The sequence below is a fragment of the Lupinus angustifolius genome, unplaced genomic scaffold, assembly GCF_001865875.1.
Source record: "Lupinus angustifolius cultivar Tanjil unplaced genomic scaffold, LupAngTanjil_v1.0 Scaffold_367, whole genome shotgun sequence".
Taxonomy (NCBI): Eukaryota; Viridiplantae; Streptophyta; class Magnoliopsida; order Fabales; family Fabaceae; genus Lupinus; species Lupinus angustifolius.
The window spans coordinates 295,314-306,101 of NW_017727765.1; positions in this window are offsets into that span (position 1 = coordinate 295,314).

A 10,788-nucleotide genomic window follows, 5' to 3' on the forward strand; every position below is an offset into this window, starting at 1 on the left:
AAAACGATAATTTTATCCTCGATCAAATAACTTCTATATTTTCCAATGGAAATATAGTAGCTATCAATTCTTTTTCAGTTGTGGTATAATTAACTTGTGCAACGTTTAAAACTTTGCTAGCATAATATATTGCATGGAACACCTTCTCATTCCTCTGTCCTAGGGCTGCACCTACTGCATAATCACTGGCATCACACATCAGTTCAAAAGGTAGAGTCTAGTTAGGTGCAATTATGACATGAGCAGGTACCAAGCATTTTTCAAAGTTTTGTGCGCTTCTAAAAAAGAATTATCAAAACTAATAACATAATATTTAAGGAGAAGATTGCAAAGAGGCTTAGTTCTTTTGGAAAAATCCTTGATGAAGCGATGGTAGAATCCAGCATGTAGAAAGCTTCTGATACTTTTGACATTTGTTGGTGGTGGAAGCTTCTCCATGACCTCAACCTTTGCCTTATCAACTTCTACTCCCTTTTCTGAAATCTTGTGCCCCAAAATAATTTCTTCAGTGACCATGTAGTGGAATTTTTCTTAATTCAACACTAAATTGGTCGCCACACATATTTCTAACACTAGTTCTAGATTTTCCAGGCATAAATCAAAAGAATCCCCTAACACTGAGAAGTCATCGATGAAGATCTCTATGCATTTTCCAACCAAGTCTGCGAATATGGCTAGCATGCATCTTTGAAGAGTTGTTGGTGCATTACATAATCTGAATGGCCTCATTCTGTAGACATAGACACCAAAAGCACATGTAAATGTTGTCTTCTCTTGATCTTGCGGATCTACAACAATTTGGTTGTATCATGAATATCCCTCTAGGAAGCAGTAGAAGGCTCGTCCTGATAATCTTCCAAACATTTGATCCATAAAGGGCACGGGGAAATGGTATTTTATGGTGGACACGTTGAGTTTGCGGTAATCAATAAATACCCTCCAGCTAGTAAAAACTCTGGTTGGAATGAGCTCATTGTTATCATTTCTGATTATTGTCATTCCTCCTTTCTTCGGCATCTCTAGAACAAGACTTACCCATTTATTGTCCGATATGGGGTAAATTATTCCAGCTTCAAGCATTTTGACCACTTCTTTTTGAACAACTTCTTTCATTGTTGGATTGATCTTTCTTTGTGGTTGAGCCACCAGTTTGTTATCATCCTCCATCATGATGTTTTTCATGCAATAGGAAGGACTAATTCCCTTCAAATATTTAAGAGTCCAACCAATATCCTATTGGTGTTTCTTCAAGACTTGTATTAGTTTTTGTTCTTCCAAGGTGGATAGTAAATTGTTGATGATGACTGGTTTGTTGGTGTTGCCTTCTAAGAATGCATAGTTTAATTGCGAAGATAACTCCTTCAATTTCAGTTCTTGTTCTTTTCTGTCAACCCCACCTTCATCTTTTTCAGGCTTTGCTTGTTGAGGAAGTTGATCATCAGAAAGACTTTTGATTAATTCTTCCATTTTTCCTTCCTCCATGTTGAGTTCTTGAATCTCCAAAGAGTCATTAGATAGAGGCTGTTCTGAATAGATTTCTTCTAAAATGTCAATTTGAAAACATTGCGCCTTATATTTTGGATAATGCATTGCCTTGAAAATGTCAAACTGAATATCATCATTAGCCACTTGAACCATTAGTTTACCATTTTCCATATATATCCCCATATTTGTTGTCCTCGTGAATGGTTGTCCCAAAATGAGTGGGATTTCCACATCTTCGGAGATATCAATGACAGTAAAATCAACATGAATCAAAAATATTGCAACTCTTACCAACACATCTTCTGCAACCCCTTTTGGATACTTGATGGATCCGTCTGCTAGTTGCAAAGACATTCTGGTTGGTTTTAGTTGCAAACCTCCAATTCTCCTCATTATGGACAACGATATCAGGCTAACACTGGATCCAAGATCGACAAGTGTTTTATCTATAGAAACTTCTCTAATGGTGACTGGAATAGTCACACTTCCTAGGCCCTTCAGTTTATGATGGATGTTAGCTTGGAGGATTGCACTATAGTTTGCATTGAGCTGAATGACTTATTTTTCCTGATAGCTCTTTTTCTTTGATAGTAGTTCTTTCATGAACTTGGAATATGTTGGCATTTGTTCCAAGGTTTCGGCAAATGGAATGTTAATTTGTAGTGACTTGAAAATTTCCATCAACCTAGCGAACTACTCATCCTTTTTGGATTTTGATGGAGTTATGGGATAAGGTATTTTTTCTAAACCAACGGATATTGTTTTTCGTCTTTTTGTTACCCTCTAGTTTCTAGTACATCTATTTTTTTGTATACATCTTTTTCATATTTTATTTTTCTACTTCTCATTATTTTTCTTTTTCATTATTTTCAACATTTTCCCCACAACTTTTCCACTTCTGGTTGTAATACTTTCAAAATGTTCTGATGTAGTTGATTTTGGGTGATGTTCATCTATGTGTCAGATCTGATCCGGATAGCATCATATCTGATCTTTTAATGCATGATGGTGTTCTACATGAATTGCTCCATTATTCCGTCAAGTTTGTTTTAAGTGGGTGAGATGTTTGTTAGTTTTTGATGAAATAGACCGTCTTTTGATTAGCACAACCATGACACCAAAAGTGTTGTTCCTTTGCTTTCTCGAATTGATTTGGCAATTTTTGTAACTTTAAATGTACTTTGTTGAGTTTTTGTTGAAATTCATTTATGAAGTTATGTATTTTAGTTTGAATGTCGAGATCTTGGTTCATTTTCGTGAAATGAAAAGACAAAAGGAAATTTGTATATTTCCAAAGAATGATTAGTAATAAAAGAAGAATATTGTGATGGAAAATATTATATATATATATATATTTAAAATGTATTGGGTTGTCTCCCATCAAGCGTTTCTTTACCGTCACTAGCTTGATGCATGTTACTTACAAAAATTTTCTGATTTTTCGCCATACCCTTTCTACTAGTTTCACCCCGCAAGATGACATTGCAATGTTCCCTCGGTTTGACTTCTATATTGGCTGAAAAATGTTAATTTTTGATTTTTTTGCCAATTCCTTGGAAAACTAGCCAATCTAAACCTTCATGTTCCTAAGGGAAGCATTAGTGTTTTTCTGGTTAGACATGGTCATTTGCATGAATTAGTTTAGTGTGTCTTCCAGTTTAAAATTCTTATCATGTGTTGGGTGTTGGTACAGATTAGTCTTGGGTGTTGGTACAGATTAGTCTTGCCTCCAAGGCTGATTTGCTTGATATTGATTACCCCCCCCGCCTTCGGTAGTTGTTCAGAAAATTCTGTCTTGGAGAATTGTTGACAAAGTGGACATCCTCATTCTGAGTTTGAAAATGGCCCATTTCATGATCATCAGTACATTTGTCGCATCTAAAAACTTGCTTATTTGAAGATTCCCTTATTTGTCTAGGCATATCATTGAGTTTTTGGGATACTTCATCTAGTTGTTGTTGAAGAAGTTTATGTTGAGCCAACACAACATCCATTCGGCTCAATTTAAGGATTCCACCTCTCCTTGGTGGGGGTCCTCTTTGATGCTGGCATTTTTTATCATTAAGGGCCATGGACTCAATAATATCAATGGCCTCTTGTGGGGGTTTTGTAAACAGTTTCCCTCCTACAGTTGCACTCAAGATCCACTTATGATGCTGCTATAATCCATTGATGAAGATATGGATTTGGGTCTGCGCATCAAACCTGTGGTTTGGATACTTTCATAGCATGGATTTGAATCTATCCCAAGATTCATAGACACTTTCACTAGTTAGTGCACAAATGTGGATATGGTAGTCTTCATATCCATGAACTTCCCTTGCGGAAAGTGTCTATTCATGAATTTATCCTCCACCAGGTTCCAATTATCCTTCTAATATACTAAAAGTGATGTATTTTTTCAGTTTCTTCTTATAAGTTTATTTGATAAAGGTCTATGTTACAATCAAATGCACTAAACATTTTTTTCTAATAATTAATTTGTTCAGTTTTGTATAATTTAAACTTATCTTGATTTTCCTTTTTCTGTATATTTTATTACAATATATTTATAATTTAGCTTATATTAATTTCCCTAGCTTTCTATAAAACTTATTTGTTTTAGGCATGTAGATTCTGTTAAGATCACATGTATTTGAAGTTTAATTTTAGGCATGTAGATTATGTTTAGTATCATCCAAGTTATGTTCTCCATTTTGAACTGTCATGTTTTGGTTAAGAATTTAGTAATTGGAGTTATGTTTAGGAATTCTGAAATTTTTCAATTTCATGTTTTGGTTGTTATTGTAGATTACTAAATTACTTTCTAAATTTGGTACAAATAGTAATGTTCTTAATTGTTCATGTTATAGAAATAATATGGTTTTATTCCTTGTAAGGTTGTAAGTGAAAAATAGCCAGTAGTAATGGAATTATTTTTAATTGTTCTTAATTGCTCATATTGTAGAAATACATGGCATCTAATGACCCTGAATTACCAACATCACAAGACGCATCAACGGAAAATACTTCTACAAGCAGTTATAGGGGCAAAATCAGATCCAACTGGGGCGCATTGTAAACAATTGTTGCCGATAATGGAAGAACGATTATGTTATGTCTTTTCTACATGAAACAAATTAAAGGGGTTGGCATCACTCGATTTAAGGTCATTTGGCTGGAGTAAAAGGACAAGTTGAAATGTGTAAGAAAGTACCCGCAAATATTCAACATGAAATCCAGAAATCTATTGGTTAAATGAAGAGCAAAAAAAGAAAAGTAGAAGAGGAATACGAGGATGGTAATCCTTGTGATGCAGTTACTGATTTATTGCAGCTCAACTGATTGAAGCACCTCATACGTCTACTTTTAGAAAGGGAAAGGTCGCATTGGCAATTAATTTATGCCTAGAACAACTCTTGGTGCTCAACCCACTTTAAAAGGTGTGATGCAAAGTAAAGAATTGATCAAGAAATGTGACCTCGCCATCTCCAAATGGATGATTGATGCTTCTGTGTCGTTTAATGCAACTAACTCAACATATTATCAACCCATGATTGATGCCCTTTGTAGCATGGGTTCGGGTTATAAAGGTCCCAACTATTATCATGTTCATGGTCATTTGCTAAACAAGTGGGTTGAAGACGTGAACAATTTGTAAATTATTATCGATCTATTTGGAAGCGAACTGGATGCACTCTTATGGCGGATGGTTGGAATGATTGCAGCAGACGAACTCTTATTAATTTTCTTGTCTATTGTCCTAAAGGGACTATCTTCATAAAATATGTTGATGCTTCACATGCTTCCAAAACTACAGATTTGTTGTTCAAGCTTTTAAAGGAGGTAGTAATGTATGTCGGTCCTAAGAACATTGTTTATATTGTTACAGACAATGCTACTAACTATGTTGTTGCCAGTATGTTATTGGAGAGAAAGTTCCCTCACTTGTTTTGGTCTACATGTGCGGCTCATTGTGTTAACTTGATGTTTCATGACATTGGAAAGTTGCCAGAAGTAACGAACACACTATCACATGTTGTAAATACTACTAAGTATATATATAATCATTGCCACCCGTTGTATCTAATGAGGCAGTTCACTCATGAGAAAGAAATACTTTGTCCAACTCCAACTCGTTTTGCCACTAACTTCATTGCATTACAAAGTATCTTGGCCCAAAAGGATGCATTTAGTGCTCTTGTAACATCTAGAGAATGTTCAAGCTCAGCTTATTCCAAAGATGTTAAGGCAAAAAAAATGCGTAGAAGAAATGTTGGATTCAAACTTTTGGAAACAATGTGCTGACATTGTTAAAATTACCGAGCCACTTGCTCGCATGTTATGCATTGTTGACAGTGAGGATAAGTTCGTGATGTGTTTTCTTTATCAAGCATTCTTTATAGCTAGAGATGAGATGGAGAGAAGGTTTCAAAGAAATAAAACCGTATTTGGAAATTATGGATAGTCGGCGGGATTTGCAATTAAAAAGAAATCTCCATGTTGCTGGGTATTGGCTTAGCCCACAATGTTTCTTCAATGTTGAAGAATTTGAAAAACATAAGTTCACAACATCCGACCTTTTGGATGTTTTTGAGAAGAATGCTCATGGAGATCCTGATTTGCTAGATAAACTAACTAATGAAATAAGGATATATAAAGATGTTAAGTTAGATTTTGGAAGAGCGACTGCTATACGTGAACGGAGTAAAGTGATGCCAGATATAATTAGTCTTTCATATTTGGTAAATGTCTGTAATGTTTATTATTAATTGTCTTAAATGTTTTTTTATTAGACAAGGTGCTGACTTAGATTTCATGCAATGTTGTAGATGAATGGCGGGAAACATATGGATGTCGTACACCAAATTTGCAAAGGTTGGCAGTCCGCGTTTTAAGTTAGATGTGTAGTGCTTCCGGTTGTGAGAGGAATTGGAGTATTTTTGAACACATCCATTCCAATAAAAGAATTAGGTTGGAGCATCAAAAACTTAATGATCTTGTTTTTGTTCATTACAACTTGAGGCTACAACAAATGTATTACTCTTTTATTCAAAATATGACCTTAGTTGTCTTTCTTTACATATTTATATGTAGCATGTATTTATGTTTGTATATGACGGAATCAATAAATGTAGGAGTCACTTGAGGCATCAAAATTATGACCCAATAAATTTAGAAACATTTGAGGATCATTTTCATTTTATATTGGAGGAGTCACCACCATTTCTAACTGTAGAAGAGATTGAAGCTTTACGACATGACCTTGCAAACATTTCCATCCAACCATCATTTAATGAAAGTGGTATGTTTTTTATTGTCTAGTGATAATGTTTTTCATTGAAACATAAAATTATGTTTTTCATTGATTTGCATCCATTCCTAAAAGGATTTAATTGCTACCATGTATGAAAAATGACATGATTGTATATCAATTAAATTTAGAAGATGATGATGGTGATGAACAACTCAACCCCATGGAGAATGTGAACATGGATGAAGGCAATGTGGGTCAAGCTTCAGACTCAAATGATGAAGAAATAGAACCTTCATATGAGACAACTTTGACTCATTGTGTTAAATATTAAAACACTAAATTTATGTTTTGTCATCTGAGTGGTGAACTTGTGTCATTTATTTATATTTTGCATTTGTTAAGTGACACTTTTGGATTGATATATGTTTTTTACTTTAGACTTTGAATTTGTTAAAGACTTAAAGTTGTTTGTTTATGTGAATTTTGACTAGATTATGAATATAGATTATAAATTTGAGTATCTACTATTTTTTTTGTTATAGGTTTATAAATAAATATATATATATATATATAAGTAGATATGTCTGGTTTAACCGATTTAACTGACATGCAGTTTAATTACTGAACCACTGATTAAACTATTGTACCACATACCAGTACCCTGACCGGTTTGATAACCGGTTTAGTTTTAATAACATTGGTTTATATATTATTTAACAACTTATTATTTGAGGAGCATGGAAAAAATAAATAGAATATTAACTTTCAGCTTTACAAGTTTTGGTTGATACAAATTATGTTTTTATTTGTTGATTCTTTCTCTCTTGGTTATTATCCTAACAAAAACATTTATCCACCTCATATCAAAGAATCCAATATTTCTAGTAAGGCACGATTTCTTTTTAACTTAGGAAGAGAAAAAGATATATGCACTAATAGTGTAAGAGGTTTTACATTATCAATGTATCATTCACTATTTATTTCTAATCATTATTAACTCTTAAAAAGAAAAGTAATACAAATGAATGATGGATGATATACTAATTATATATAAATATTTAAACTGTCAATGCATAGATATTACACTCATTTAGGAATTGCTTGTTTGAAAGAAGGAGGTTCATGACACTACCAATCATAACAATAAGAACTATTTAAACCTGAAGATGTTCCCTGATGTGGTGATGATATTGATGTGATAATAATAATAGTCACGACAAGGCTACGATGATATAGAGTGCAACAAATGGAATTTTATTGGTCGGACTCTTGACTTTGACTATAGGGTGTGTCAAGATTGTGGAAATATGGCTAAGAAACATTGTATCTATAGAAGATGCAGGACTACTTGTTGTAAGAGATATGGTTATAATTGTAACTATTATTGGCAAATTTGGGCAAAGCCCATGGGCTCGCCTACCCGCACTTATTGGACAGATAGTGTATGAAAAATATATTCATCTGTCCTAAAATGCTAGCACAACATGCCCTATTCATTCGTGGGCAATTGAAGTGGGTAAAATGGGCGACCTGTGGACATTATTAAATAAAGTATTGAACATTAAGTAGGCAAATGTACATGTATTTTGTTTAATGTGAGAAAATATACTAAATTTGTTATATATGCATTTGTATAACAAATGTAAGAAAGTAGTATCATTTCCTTACTATGTGTATTCCTTTTTATTTTGTACATTAGACATATATGCATATATACCATTCCTTTCGTATTTTGTATGTAAACTATGTCTACATATTTTGTATTATATATATGCATCTACATTTTTACGTATTATTCAATTTGTATGATTGTTTATTATGATAAATAAATTTGTATATTTGTATGCAAACTATATAAATTTGCATATTTTTTTAGTTTTTTTAGGGTGGCCCACAAGCCCACCCTACCTTGGTTTAAGGCGGGTAAGACATAATATTTCATGCCCTATTTAAAACCGGGATGATCATACCTGTCCTAATTTAGGTGTACACTGCATGTGTATGGACATGACATGCCTAATTGTCAATACTTAAGGTAACTTTCACCTTAATAGCACCTGGGTCCTAGCTATTCTTCGAGGGTACCAGGAGACTGCAATGGTTGCTGGTGGTTGTGGTGGTGGAACTAAGAGGTAAAGCGTTTTTAGGTCATCACAAAATGCAATTGTGACATCGTTGTTCCAACTCGATTGCTACCACAACAAGGACCTTACACATTAGCTCCTATCACCAAGGTTTGTTCACTTTATCTATTATTGTTTTCTTTTCCTTTTCTCCTCAGTGAAATTTAAGTCAATGTTTATTATTGTGTTATCAGTAATTTTCTATAGGATATCATGACATTGCTTAAATTCTTGTTGCCAATGATGTCAGATTCTATGAAATTTGAAGAAAGAGTTGGTTCGAATATTTTGAAATTAGTTTACTTAAAAATAATTTACAATTTAAACTAGTTTATTTTTGTTATGTGTTACTATTTTTATGTGGACCTTCCACAATAAAAGAGAGGTGCTGAACTCATAGTTAACTGATTCAAGTTCATAATTGAATCCACTTTTTCCATATGTTTTTCATATCCATAATAGTATGAGAAGACACTACGCCAGAGTTGTCATTCAACAACACTTATTTTAGATGTATAACAGCGCTTTCGGACACTTTCTTTTTTACCGCAGTAGTATATGGTCGTCATTAACAGCGCTTCACAAACGTTGTTGTATTGATTATATACCACAGCGCAACACACAAAAAGAACTGTCATATCGTGCATTAATACAACAATGCATCGTCCACAAAGCGTTGTCATATGGTGCATAAATACAACAGCGCATCATACACAACGCGATGTCATATAATCTTACATAAACAACGCATTTTATAGGTCTTATTAATAGGGCTTATTGTTGCGCTGTTGAAGTTCATATGTTTAGCAGCGTAGTGACAAAAAAACATTGTTGTATTATTCATAAATTTTCTCAAACAACACCTTAATACAACAGCGCGTCACACGCATAGCGTTGATGTATTAATAATGTACAACAGTGCTTTCTATAAAAAGCGTTGTTGTAGTTATCCTTTACAACAGCGTATGTTAGGGCTTCCCCTAGAATTCGCTGTTGATTTATATAAATTAATATATGCATATACATTTATTAGCATAACAGACATTCTCAATAACATAGACATTTATACATTCTGAACAACACATATACATTAACACATGCAAAAAGTTTGTTTTATTAAACATCAATTCAATACAAACAATGAATATCATGTCAATTATATTTTGGCAGAGTACATAATTACAAATAAAAAAATACACAAATTACCAAGAAATTAAACAATATTATACATATTACAAACAGTCAAAATTAAGCTACAATTATACAAAGAGTACTTGCATCTACTTTTTCCTTTTCTTTGATTCTTTTGGTCTTGTAGGGTCATCCTTGTTTGAAGGAGCATATTGATTTACCCAATGCCCTTCATCGTCATCAACTCTTGTATATAAATCATCATCCGTAGTTGGTCCGCTCTCACGCGACTGATATGTCCCAAAAAAAGGATCATCTTCATCAATATCTTCATATTCTTGGTCATCAATATTATTGACGATTATTTTGTTAGTCAAAAGAACAATGGACCATTTCATATCAGCTGGGTCACTAACTTAGAATACTTGTTGAGCTGATGATGCTAGAATAAATGGCTCATCTTTATATCTTGTCCTATTAAGATCAACTTGCATGAACCCTAACTCATCAACTCGGAAGTCATTGTTGTTATCAACCCACATACAATAAAAAATCGACATCCGAAATAATGTGTAATCCAATTCCCATATGCGTTCAATCACTCCAAAGTATGACATGTTCGCATATATTGGGCTTTATCTTTAGCACTGACATGTGTAATGTTCGAGCAACAAGAGTCACACCTCTATTTTGCATTTTACTTTGATCATATTGTTTTTTCATATAAAATGTGAACCCATTAATTAGGTAACCAGTGTAGGATAAGACATGAAGGCTTGGACCATTAGCTAACCATTTCAATCTTTCAAAAAC